General features: G+C 34.8%; 1 protein-coding gene across 3 annotated transcripts in view; it reads right to left on the bottom strand.

Annotated features, from left to right (window-relative positions):
• LRRTM4 (leucine rich repeat transmembrane neuronal 4) overlaps positions 1 to 14,121 on the bottom strand; it is a 719,346-nt gene that overhangs the window by 442,586 nt on the left and 262,639 nt on the right. The window lies entirely within an intron of this gene.

Raw genomic sequence — 14,121 nt, 5'->3', positions numbered from 1 at the left:
ACTTATTTGTGAACCAAGAAAATAAAAGCTTACTTCTCATTAAAAAAATGAGTGGGTGGCACAGTTGATTAAGCATTTGGCTTCGGCTCAGGTCATGATCTTGCAGTTCATGAGTTCAAGCTCTACATCAGGCTTTGTGCTGACAGCTCAGAACCTGGAGCCTGGCTCAGATTCTATGTCTTCCTCTCTCTCTGCCCCTCCCCCACTGGAGCTTTGACTCTCTCTTTTCCAAAAATAAAATAAACATCAAAAAACATGTTTTTTTTTACCCAACCCTTCTGTCAATTAGGATGGCTCAAAGAAATCTGAGTGGTGAGCTAAGACTCTTATCCTTGCAGAATGAGTGATAACTGGTGTGTCTTTTTCTACTTTGGCATCAGTGGAGACCATGTGGGAATCCTGCACTTCTATCCTTGACTGAGGGTAACAGCGTACCCCTCCTTACTCTTGACTGAGGTGGTATCAGAGTGGGCCTACTAGATAGTCACTTTATCACTACTCAGTAGTAAAGAGAAGCTACCTCCTCTAGAGCCAGAGAAGTGGGGAATCTGGACTTTCACTGCAACCTGGCAGAAATGAGCAGCACGTTACCTTCCCCTGCCACATTAGTAGCAAAGAAGGCTAGCTAAAACAAGATTTTAATGAGGTCAAAAGTCTCATGCATAGTTCCCAAAATATCTAAGACTTAATTAAAATATCTCTTGAATTAACAAAGAGCCAGGAAGATCTCAATTTGAATAAGAAAAGGCAATCAACAGATGCCAACACTTAGGTGATACAACTGTTAGAATATCTAACAAGGATTTTAAATCAGTCGTCATAAAACTACTTCCATGATTATGAACACATTTGGTATATTTTTTAAAAGAAATCTAGGGGCGCCTGGGTGGCGCAGTCGGTTAAGCGTCCGACTTCAGCCAGGTCACGATCTCGTGGTCTGTGAGTTCGAGCCCCGCGTCAGGCTCTGGGCTGATGGCTCAGAGCCTGGAGCCTGTTTCCGATTCTGTGTCTCCCTCTCTCTCTGCCCCTCCCCCGTTCATGCTCTGTCTCTCTCTGTCCCAAAAATAAATAAAGGTTGAAAAAAAAAAATTTAAAAGAAATCCTAAGCAAAGAAATGGAAAATGTAAAGAATCCTGAAGGGAGAACAACAAAAATTACGCATTTTGAACAGAAAGAATATAATCTGGAAGAATAATGCAAAAGGAGGGACCCGGAGATCTGTGAGACGATTACAAGAGATCTAACATGAATGTTATCAGAGTTCCAGGAAAAGGAGAAAAAAGAAGAGTTGGAAAACATATTCAAAGAAATAAAAGTTGAAAACTTCCCCAAATTAGCAAAAGACATACATTTAGGAATTTAAGAAACGGAGCCAATCCCAAACATGGTAGTCCCAAAGAAATTCATGCCCAGACATGTAGTGAACTTCTGAAAATGAAAAGAAAAGAAAAATTTTGAAAGCAGACAGAGAGAAACAACACATTACCTATATGGGCAAAGTTTTCCAATGCAAGTGAATTCCTGATAAGAATTTGTGGAGGCCAAAAGGAGATAGCATGATTTTAAAGGGCTGAAATAAGGGAACTTCATTCCAGAATATACATCCAAGAGTAATATCCTTCAGAAATAAAAAGGAAATCAAGACAGTCTCAGATGACTGAAAATAAAGCAAAATAAACAAAAGAGAAACAAAAAACAAATAAGAATTGTTGCCAGATGATTTGCCCTAAAAGAATGCTTAAAGAAGTAATCTAAACAGAAAAGAAATGACAAAAGAACAAATTCTGAAACAACAAAAAGAAAGAAAAAAACAACAGAAAGTAAAATTATAGGTAAATACAACAGACTTCTCATTTCCTATTAAGTTTTCTAAATTATATCTGACGATTAAAGCAAAAATTATAAAATGGTCTATTTTAGCTCTCAACAGGAATTATTTAAGATAATTATGTTATAAATTGAGTTAAGGTAGAATAATGTAAGGAGAGAAAAGTTTTTGTACACTCCTCAAACTGGTCAAAAGATGACACCCGTAGACTGTTATAAGTTATGTGGATACAATATAAAACCTAAAGCAAATAATTAAAAATTCTATACAAAGGGATACACGTACAGACATCACAGATAAGTTAAAATGGAATTCTAAACAATGTTTATGTAACCTACAGCAAGAGAAGAAAAAGAAAACACAGAAATGAAAAACAAAACAAAGAACAAAAAATAAAATGACAGTCATAAGCCTAAATATATCAATAATTACATTATATGTAAATAGTCTAATTAGAATAATTAAAAGATAAAGATTGAAAGTAAATTTAAAAATATGATACAACTGTATGCTATCTATAAGAACCTCACTTAAAATACAGGTTTCCCTCAACTATCTGTAAGCAGAGCGTTCTTAGGAAACCTTTCATATGGTATGAAATGGTATCAAGTAAAGAAGCAGTTATCATTAATTTATATGGAAAAAAATTTCCAGCATTCCCAGATGTCAAAATAACCTCTCTTAGGCTTTTCTGATACCTTAGGACATATCTTGCTGATGGATGCACAAAACAAATCCAGATAAGGCACAGATGCTCACAGATACAATTCAAATTCTAGGGAGGCTTGATTCTGAGATGCTGAGCATAGTTCCTGGGGAAGGAGCTAGGTGGTGCCACTCTGGCTGCGACTGGTTGGTGCTGCCTCTCTAATGACTTACTGCAAAAGAAACACTAAGTGCTCTTTTTGCCTTTTTTCATAAAAGTAAAAATCCTTTCTGGATTATTTTAGATTAATGGAAAGAGGTACTAATGTAGATCTTTCATAAATGTGAAGTGGCATAATGCAAACTTTCAAAAAAGTGGGGAATATCTGTATAATGATAGAGTTTGGAAGTTAAAGTATTTAGAAAGAATATGCAAATAACCAAAGGAAAACAGGAGTGGCTGTATTGATATATCAGACTAAGTAGACTTCCCAGCAAAGAAAATTACAAGGAACGGAGTGGGTCACTGCAGAGTGATAAAAGGGCCAATCCACGATACTAAATGTGCATGCATTAAACAACAGAGCTGCAAAATATGTGAGGTGAAACTGCTAGACTGAAGAAGAAATAGATCAACACACAATTATAGTTAAGTTTCCCACCCCCATCTCTCAAGTGGATAGACAACTAGACATAAATTAGCCAAATATAAAAGAACTGAACATTGTCTTTAACCAACAGGATCTGATAGACATTTATAGGCTATACCATATAATAAGAATAGATTACATATTATGTCCACAGAACATTTATCAAAATAGGCCATATCTTAATCATGAAACAAACTCAAAATATTAAAAAGAATTTAAATCACATGCAGTGTATTCTCTCACCACAATAGCATCAGAGTAGAAAGTCAGTAATAGAGGAATAATAGGACAACCTACAAATACTTGGAAACTAAACACTATATTTCTAAGTGATCTAGAAGTCAAAAAGAAAATATTAAAGGAAATGGAAAAGGATACATTCAACAGAATGAAAATAAAATTAACCTATCAATATATGTGGGATGCAGCTAAAGTAGTGGTGAAGGGACACGCATATCACTAAAGGCCTATATTAGCAAAAATTAAAAATCTCAAATCAATAATCTAAGCTTTCATATCAAGAAACTAGAAAAAGAGGAACAAAAATAAGCTCAAAGTATGCAGAAGAAACAAAATAATAAACAAACAAAACTAGCAGAAATTAATTATGTGAGAAAACCGAGAAACAACGAAGAAAATCAATATAACGACATTTGGTTCTTGGAAAAGATCACTAAAAATGATGAATCTCTGGTGTAACAGATTAGAAAAAAGGAGAGAAGATACCAATGTCATGAATGAAATAAGAGATATCTCTAGAGTCGTTACTGGCATCAAAAGGGATAATTAGGGAACAAATAAAAAATAACTCTACACAAATTAATCTGACAACATAGATGAAATGGACCAATTATTGAAAGCACAAATTAGCACCATCCAGCCAATATGAAATAGATAATAGTTATGGAGCTGCTTATATTAAGAAATTAAAGGGGCACCTGAGTGGCTCCGTTGGTTAAGCGTCCAACTTTGGTTCAGGTCATGATCTCACAGTTTGTGGGTTTGAGCCCCCACGTTAGGCTCTGTGCTGATAGCTCAGAGCCTGGAGCCTGCTACAGATTCTCCCTCTCTCTCTGCCTCTCCCCCTCTTGTGCTCTCTCTCTCTCTCTCTCAAAAAATAAACATTTAAAAAAATTAAAAAAAGAAATTAAATTCTTCTGAAAAAGAAATCTCAAGCTCAAATAGTTTCATTGGAAAAGCATACTACATGTTTTAAGAAGAACTAACAAAAATAACAAGAACTAATTTTAAACAAGCTCATGTAAAAAATAGAAGAGGGAAGACTTTTTCAACTCATTTGATGCAGTTAATATTGCCCTCATATAAAATTCAGATGGTAAGATGGTAAAAAGAAAGAGAGAAAAGGAAGGAAGGAAGGGAGGAAGGAAGGAAAGAAAGAAGGAAAGAAGGAATACAGGAGGGAGTGAGGGAGTGAGTGAAGAAACAGATCAATATTCCTTATATATAGAGACAAGAAATTTCTTTTAAAATTTTTTTTAAAGTTTATTTATTTATTTATTTAGAGAGAGAGACCATATGAGCAGGGGAGGGGCAGAATACAGGGAGAGAGATAATCCTAAGCAGGCTCCATACTGTGATTGCAGAGCCTGTTGTAGGGCTTAACCAATGAACCCTGAGATCATGACCTAAGCCAAAACCAAGAGTCAGTCTCTTCACTGACTGAGCTACCCAGTCACCCCATAGACATTAAAAAATAATCTTAACAAAACATTAGCAAATACAATTCAGAAAAACATAAACTAGTAAACCATAACTAACTGGATTTATTCTAGGGATGCAAGGCTAAAACAATCTTCCAAATCTAAGAAATATAACCTGCTGTAGTAAGAGGTTAAGAAAGAAAAATTACATGATCTTATCAATGGATGCAGAAAAAGTATTTGGCAAATCTCAACATCCATTCATGATAACAATTCTTAGAAAACTAGGAATAGAAAGACTTTTTGAACTTGATTAAAAAAACTACAAATAAACTATAGCTAGTAGTAAACCACTTAATGCTTTTTCTCCATGTTTAGGAATAAAACGAGGTTATCCAGTCTCATTACTGCTATTCAACAAAGAATTGGAAGTTGTAGCCAACAGGATACAGTTGAATAAAGGAAATAAAGACATATGATTAGAAAAGAAGAAATAATTTCTAATTGAAGATGACTTGATTGTTTATGTAGAGAAAGCCAAAAATCTATTAAAAAGTTCATTAATTTAGGTGTGAGCTCAGAAATGTCACATAGTGCAATATAAACATTAAAAAATCAATTGCATTTTTATATGCTAGCAATGAACACATGAAGAGCAAAATTAAAAATACAACAACAGTTCAAACCCCTCAAAAAAAAGGTAATACCTAGGTATACATCTAATAAAATAAATACAGTACTGCTAGGTTATAAATTATAAAGTGCTAGTGAAATCAAAGAAGATCTAAATACATGGAAAGACATAACATGACATGAATTAGAAGACAACACAGAAGACATCAATTTTCTGTAAACTGTCGTACTCACACAACATAATTCCTATCAAACCCTAGCAAGACTGTAGATATACACAAGATTATTCTAAAGTTTATATGGAAAGTCAAAGGAAGTAAAATATCTATAACATTTCTGAAAAATAGAATAAAGTGGTAGGAATTATCAGTCTACCTGATTTTAAGACTTATTATAATAAGCTACAGTATCAGGACTGTGGAATTAGCAAAAGCATAGACACATAGATGAAAAGAATCCAGAAACAGATACACAGATACTGTTTGTTTGTTTGTTTGTTTGTTTGTTTGTTTGTTTGTTTGTTTTGGAGAAAGGAAAAAAGCAATTCAGTGGAGGAAGAACAGCCTTTTCAATAAACTGATGGAGCAATATGATACTCATGGGCAGAAAAATGAATCTCAACCTAAGCCTCACAACTTCCACAGAACTTAATTCAAAATAGACAGTAGATTTAAATAAAAACATAAAATTATAACACTTCTTAAAAACATAGGAGAAAATCCTTGGGATCTCAGCCTAGGTGAAGAGTTTCTAAACATGACACCAAAAGATGTCCACAAAAGAAAAAAAAAAGATAAACTGTACTTCATGAAAATTGAACACTTTTGTTTGTGAAGACCCATTAAAACAGAATGGAAAGATAAGTTACAGACTGGGAGAAAATATTTGCAAAGCAAATATCTGATAAATGACTTGGATTGAGAATTTATAACAAACTCACAAAACACCACAGGAAAAAAAAACTAATTAGAAAGTGGGCAAAAGAATTTTGCTGAAGAGGATGCCATCCATGGAATGGCATATAAGCATGGAAGAAGGTGTTCAATATCAATAGTCGTTAGGGAAATGCTAATTAAGACCACAATGAGACATCACTACACATCTATTAGAACAGCTAAAATTAAAAACAGTGACAACACCAAATGCTGGTGAGAATATGAAGAAAGTCAATCCTTCACACACTGCTGGTAGAAATCTAAAGTGGCAGAGTTGCTATGAAAAATAGCAAGTCAGTTTCTTTAAAAAAATAAACCATACATTACCATACAACAGATCAATTGCACTTCTGGGCATTTGTCCCAGAAAAATAAAAACTTATATCCACAAAAAAACCTGTGATATTTTTTATAGCAAGTCTCTTTGTAATAGCCCCAAATTGAAAGCAACAAAAATGTTACTTAACACATAAACGGATAAACAAAATGTAGTATCTACATAGCATGCGATACTATTAATAAAAAGGAACAAACTGTCAATATATGCAGCAACTTCTATGGCTCTCAAGGGCACTGTCTTCAATGGGGGAAAAAAAGGCAATCTCCCAGGGTCACATACTTTATAAATCCATTTACACAACATTCTCAAAACAAAGTTATAGACAGAACTGACTAATGGTTGTCAGGGTTTGATGAACAAAGAAGTGACTGTGAGGGATTTGGATGTGGCCATAAAAGGGTAGCAATTAGAACCTTTATGGTGCTACAGTAGTTCTGTATGTTGTGTATTGAAGTGGTGATTTCATGAATACACACATATGATAAAATGTCATACAACTATACTTATACTTACATTTTATTGTATTATCAGTTTCCTGGTTTTGCTACTGTACTACACAGCTGTGTAAGATGTAACATATGGGCAAAACTGGGTGAATGGTATCTGAAAACTCTGTGTGTTCTTTGCAACTTCCTGTGAATCCATAATTATTTCAAAATGAGAAGTTTGCAACAAAAAGGATACCACAAATAATTAAATAAGATAAACACAGGGCATTCAGACAATAAACCATAAACTTTTGGTATTACCATTAGATTAATATTTACATTGTATTAAGGAATGTTATCAAAAACGTAAGTATAAGGCAAGTAGATGGTTGCATGTACCACTATATTCGCTTTTTATTTGAGTTTTATTTGAATAAAACTCAATGGGATTTTCATCGCTCAGTGGGATTTTCATTGAAATGACATCAAATCCTGACAGGTTCTACATAGAAAATTAGTATGGGCAGCAGTTGCAAAAAGATGTGGGGCAGAAATTTAAAAAAAGACAATAAAGATGTGGAACATCAGGAAGTTGAAGAAGGAGCCCTGGAAAAGCAGAAAAGATGGATTTTACTAGAAAACATCAAAATACATAGTAACATTATTGTAACTAAATTTGTACATGATTGAATAGAAATTAGGACCGAGATATGTGGCACTAATTAGAAAGTCTAAAAACAAAACAAAAAAACCCTTAAAAAATAATTTAGTATCCTCTAACGTCATAATAGCAGTGACAGGATATGTCAAAGGTCAAGAACATGGTTTGGGCATCAAATAAGCTTAGATGTGAATCCTGGCTCTTACATTAACGGTCTATGTGATACCCAATGGCAATTTCTGGAAGAATACTTACGTCTCAAGGAATATGTACCACATTGATGAAACCATAATGGTCATAATAGCATATTCCATCTTGTAAGGGAAACCTAAGAATGATATAGGCAAATGGACAAGTAGTTATGCAGTGATACACTCCGCCACAGGAAGTATGGGGAACATGGAGGTCAACAGATAAGAGACAGGATAAGAATTAAAAACCAAGAGCACCCTTTCTGATGAAAGCGATCCGGGAAGTTATATATGAAGGATGAGTAAGAGTGGTCTAGGTGAAGACCCAGAAATGGAGAGGAATGGATTAAGATTATAAACATGACTCAGTGTCAGTGCAACATCATTTGCAAGACTGAGAGGAAATAATTTATTCAATGTTGATATAATCAGGTTACTTTTCACCTTTTCCATATGTAACACCTACACGTTTGATGAACAAAGAGGTTCAACAGAACAACCCACGTTAAGAGCATCATAGGTCAAAATAAACTCCTAACTCTACAGTTAATTGTGAGTATAAAGAGAAACACAGAAAGGAAAGGAGAGGGAATTCTATTTGGTGCAGCAAGCAAACCTCAGCGTTAGGAGGTTTAAGATGTGAATTTAAAAATCAACCTAATAGATCATTGGGTTCCCCTTAGTACTAGAAGAAAAGTCTGTATTAAAAGATTATAGAAAGTCTGCTACATTTTTAATAGAGAGGTAATATTTCTAGAATTCACACAATATTCAGCTTTACAAATTTATGGGTCACAGCACAGTTTACAGAGGTAAAGAATATGCTCATCTGAAATTTCCTAAAAGAGACTGATGTGATTGAAAACCTGTAGAACGCATAAGTGTATATGAAAGTCTCCTCCACATTTCCTAAATTAGATTTTCCTTACTGTTTGACCTACAACTGAAGAGATTAAAACTTGGGCGCTTGGCTGGATTAGTCAGTAGAGCATGCATTCTTGATCTTGGGGTCGTGAGTTTGAGACCCATGATAGGTGTAGAGATAACTTAAGTAAATAATAATAATAATAATAATAATAATAATAATAATAATAAAGAGATTAGAACTTCAAAGAAGTCACATATGTATATGTTGGTGTCTGTGCTTGCTTAGTTGAATGGTTGCTTTCTGTATCGAGAGAAGTGTAATCTGTATATCAGAGACCAGAATATATCATACAAAAATGAGCTTTAATGATTAGTTGTGATTTTAACACATTACACAAATGTGTAGCAGTATTTAGATAGCAAACCCCTTCTTGTCAAAATTTGCCAATATGTTTTTCTAATAGCCATTAACTACCACATCAAGAAAGAGATTCTAATTTGTCATCATTTAGTTTTTGATGTTATTAAGAAAGGTAAATATAAACTGAGCTTGTACCAAGAAGCACAAGCTAGTTCAACTATACACATAGGCACAGATGCACTAAGTGCACGTCAAAACATAGCATTTTCATAGGCAATTGGGCATTTACATTTCTGAGTGGGCTTTTAGAATTGTAATTATCCAATTTAGAAGGCAAGAGGGCAATTTCCTTATGAAAATAAAGCCTCACCAAGCCTGATCAAAATGCAGTTGGGGACCTTATCCTAATTGATGACACTGGAATTGGAGACAATCTTCAAGTAATGATTTTAGGAGATGAACCATAGAATAACTTGTACTTTTCCCCCATCACTAGGCAATAACTTTAAAATAATAACTTCCCATATTCACACGTACACTCATTTCATGTGTCTTATTATTATTTCCAATGATAAGTCTTAGGCGGGCACAAATTGGAGGAAGCATGAATATTGTGTGTAATCCATAGGAGAGGATAGAAAATTCAAATCTGTATTGGGTTTCACAGTTCCTCTAGAGAAGGGCTTGAGAGTATTTTGAGTATCAAAGACTAAGCAAGGTTTATAAAAAACAGTGTTCTAAATACCTTGGAAGTAGTAAAGAATAGATAAAAGTAAGCCAAGGAATAGTAAAAAATGAGGAAATCGATGGTAAATTTAACTACACACCGAATATTCCATTTCTTTCCCTACATTCTCCATTATTCTTTCAGTTGGCATTGTCATATGACAAATTCTGGTGGGGGCTATGAGGAAAAGTAACACATTTCATTTCTAGACTAAGGCAGTAAAATTCTTATATGAAATTATTCAGGCTGGGGCACCTGGGTGGCTCAGTTGGTTAAGCATCTGACTCTTGGTTCTGGTTCTGGTCATGATTCTCACAGTTTTTGGGTTTGAGCCCAGTATCTGGCTCTGAGCTCACAGTGGAGAGCCTGCTTGGGATTCTCTCTCTCTCCCTCTCTCTCTGCCCTTCCCTGTTCACACACGCTCTCTCTTTCTCTCTCAAAATAAATAAACTTAAAAAAGTTAAAAAAAATATCGAGGATATCTTTTCTTATTCTGGCGAACCTGGAAATATTAATTAAGTTGATGTTATTATATGAGGCTCCCATTAGCCTTGGTCCCTGAGTGTCCCAAGATCCCTTGGTGTCCCAAACTGGAAATGAAATGTGAGAAAGAAATAACACTGGATTACTTGAAGCCACTTAAAAACTATCTAAGCCTAGCCTCTCCTGACTAATGTACATGGTACCTGGGGACAGAAATCTAGGATGTGACATGGATAAGAGTATGTGCAGCATTCCTAACAGCATTAGAACTACTGATCTTTGGAGAAAGTGGGCTCTCTATCCTGGTCTATGGGTCTTGCTGACTTTGGATAAACACAAATAAAAATATAGCATACCTTACATACACAATTTAAAAATAAACATTATTTCCAAGTACTTTCAGATTTACTGAAAGGTTGTAGTATTGTATAGAGTTCCCATATGCACCTTACCCAGTTTCCCCTATTCTAGTATTAACATCTTACATTTTTTTTTTAATTTTTTTTTTCAACGTTTATTTATTTTTGGGATAGAGAGAGACAGAGCATGAACGGGGGAGGGGCAGAGAGAGAGGGAGACACAGAATCGGAAACAGGCTCCAGGCTCTCAGCCATCAGCCCAGAGCCTGACGCGGGGCTCGAACTCACGGACCGCGAGATCGTGACCTGGCTGAAGTCGGACGCTTAACCGACTGCGCCACCCAGGCGCCCCTAACATCTTACATTTTTAAGGGTATATTTGCCTTAACTAACGAACAATCACTGATACATTATTATTCATTAAAGTTCATACTTTATTTTCATTTCTTTAGTTTTTACCTAATGACCTTTTACATATTGCAACATCCCATCTAGAATACATATTATTTATTTTATTTGTCTCCTTAGACTCTACTGATGACTGTTGCGGTTTTGAGGAGTATAGGTCATGTATTTTTTAGGATAGATTTAAATTTGTGTTTGTCTGATAGTTTTCTCATAGTTAGACTATAATAGTGGGTTTTAAGCAGAAATATCACATACCAAGGACTATCATACCAAAAGTACATACTGTTGAGATGACTTACCACTGAGGATGTTATCCTTAATGACTTAGCTGAGGTAATGTTTGTTAGATTTCTGCCATTGGAAAGTTACTCTTCACCCCCAACTTTTCACACTGTACCTTACAGAAGAAAGTCACTTTCATACATATTTTTATATCTAGATAAGTCTACCTGGAATCCCATTCTCCACTTGTAAAATGTTCCAATATTTCTTGGTACTTTGTCCTAATGGTATCTATCAATGAAGACTTTCAGATAATGAAAGCTCAAACTTGTAGAAAGATATGTTAAACTCATGCTTCTTTAATAATTTCCTTAGAGTTGTATCTGACACTTACATACCTACTCTCACAGTAACTCAGAATATTAGCATTTCAGAACTGTATGTAAGAAAGTGCATTCGTCAGCTCAAGGTGCCATAAAAATACCACAGACTGGGTGACTTATACAACAGAAATTCATTTTCTCACTCTTCTGGAGGCTGGAAGTCTGAGATCAGGATACCAGTACAGTTGTTTTTTTGGTGAAGACTCTTCCTGGCTTGAAGTTCACAGCATTCTCTATTGGACAATGCCTCTGGCCTTACTTGGGTTCATTGATGTGGAGAAGGAGAGCAAGTGAACTTGCTGGTGGCTCTTCTTAAGGACATGAATCATATCAGGACCCCACCCGTATGACTTCATTTAACCTTCATTAGTTTTTTAGAGGCCCATCTCCAAATAGAACCACACTGGGTGTTACAGTTTCAATATAATGAATTTTTAGGAGACACAAACATTCACTCCATTGCTGAAGGTAAAGAAATAAAAGAAAAGCCAAGTAATTAACAGAAGACAATATGTGAAGTCTAATTTCTCTTCCACCCGATTCAAATAAAAGAAAAGCAAATTACTGGGAAAAATGTTTTTATTTTCTTGTTTTATTTACTATTTGTCTTTGAAAAAGCAGTACTATTTACCTCTCAAATGTGTGTTAGGTGTCAAGACACAATTAGATATAAATCTATTCAAACCAACCCTAAAATGAGGCCCCTTATATAAACACACAGCACAATTAGAATGAAACGGTCATCTCAATACTGCTCTACTAATGAGAATTGCCTCTATGAAATGACTATATTCATTTAATTAAAAAGCCCATTATGGATCTCATTCAAAATGCTGTTCACTGAGCTCTTCAGAATAAATCTAATTTGTTTTAGTGGAGTGTTTAGAAGTGTCATTTTTATTTGTTTTCAAAGATGGTAAAACAACAGGGTCTTGGAAAATATAATGAGCCATTCACCAAAAGAAGTCACAGTGAATGGCTTTTATAAGTTGAGAAAGCCTTAAAATTAAAGGCAGTCATGTCATCATAATATGCTAAGAAAAGGACAAAGGAAAGGTTCTGCTTAATACAAGAGAGAAAAAAAATGGAAGAACAATATAAAATGCAAAGCTTTCTTCTACTTTCTACTTGTTCAGCATGTTTATTAAGTTGTATTTTAACTACTCTAATTATTATACTTGAGAAGGAAACAGTACAGTAATGCCTGTTGTATTAAGAGCATGTTCAAAATAACATGCTACATAGTTTTACATATAATTTCATTTCATTTAATACATACGAAGCCTTGTGAAAATCTTTTCAAACCCAAGGAAATATATAGTCTTTCATCTATAAAAAAGCTAGAATCATTAATTGATGAGAAAGTAATGGATAATTAAATATATTGCACTAGGACAACTGATTATTTTAGCAGAAAAAAAATGAAGATTTGTAGCAAATTATATTGTAAAATAAATTTCAAGTAGAGTAAGTTTCAAATGTAAAAATGTAAGTAGACACCAGGATCAAAATAACATTTCCAATTATTCTGGAAAACAAAGAAGACAAAGGAGTTGTAAATGATTTAGTAGAGTGGAGGAATTTACATTCCAAGGGTCTACAGAGGAGATTCAGCTAAGAAAAGGGCTTTTTTTCCTACTGATCTCTTGAGAGGGTCCACGAGGAATGATAGTGGACAGTGACAGACCGGTGCTAAAATTGTTTGAAAGGCAGAGTCAGTGCCTTCTGACTTCAGAAAGCAGGGGGATAATTCTGGAGATGGACAGAGCTGTGAAGGCTCTGGATGTGGAAGAAGTGAGTCCCACTGGAATGCAGAAATGAGGCAGCAGGCTGAAGGCTGGGAGGGTGGGGGTGGGGGGTAAGAGCTGACATGCCAAACTCAGAGACCTCTCTCATCTTTCTCAGTCTGCCCCTTAAAAACAGACCAGACATTGGAAGATGGCAGAATAAATTGTATTATCAAGAGGAAACAAACAAAAATACTGAAATACTGACATTTGGTAAGGGAAGGGGTGCCCCCACAAAGAGTCATCAATTGTAAAGTTGCTTTCCTCTCGATCTCTGCCCAGGAAAGCCATAGGAAACAAAAAGTCCCTATATAAACCTAATAACCCGAATTTTTAGTGCTTCAAATATCACTGAAGAAATCCCCCAGAAAGTACAAGACGAAGCAATTGAAAATAAGAGAAAATGTAGTAGGAAACTTAAAACATATAGATCTAGAAGATCCAATATATGGCTAATGTAAAGAGACCATATATTCCAATTTTCCCTGGTAGGTCACATTTAGAACTGGTTTTCCAGCAGATTTCTTTTAAATGCCACTTTCAAGTTAAAAA

This window comes from Puma concolor, chromosome A3, assembly GCF_028749965.1.
Source record: "Puma concolor isolate L17-30 chromosome A3, mPumCon1.1.hap2, whole genome shotgun sequence".
NCBI lineage: Eukaryota > Metazoa > Chordata > Mammalia > Carnivora > Felidae > Puma > Puma concolor.
This window is presented reverse-complemented; position numbering and strand designations above follow the sequence as displayed.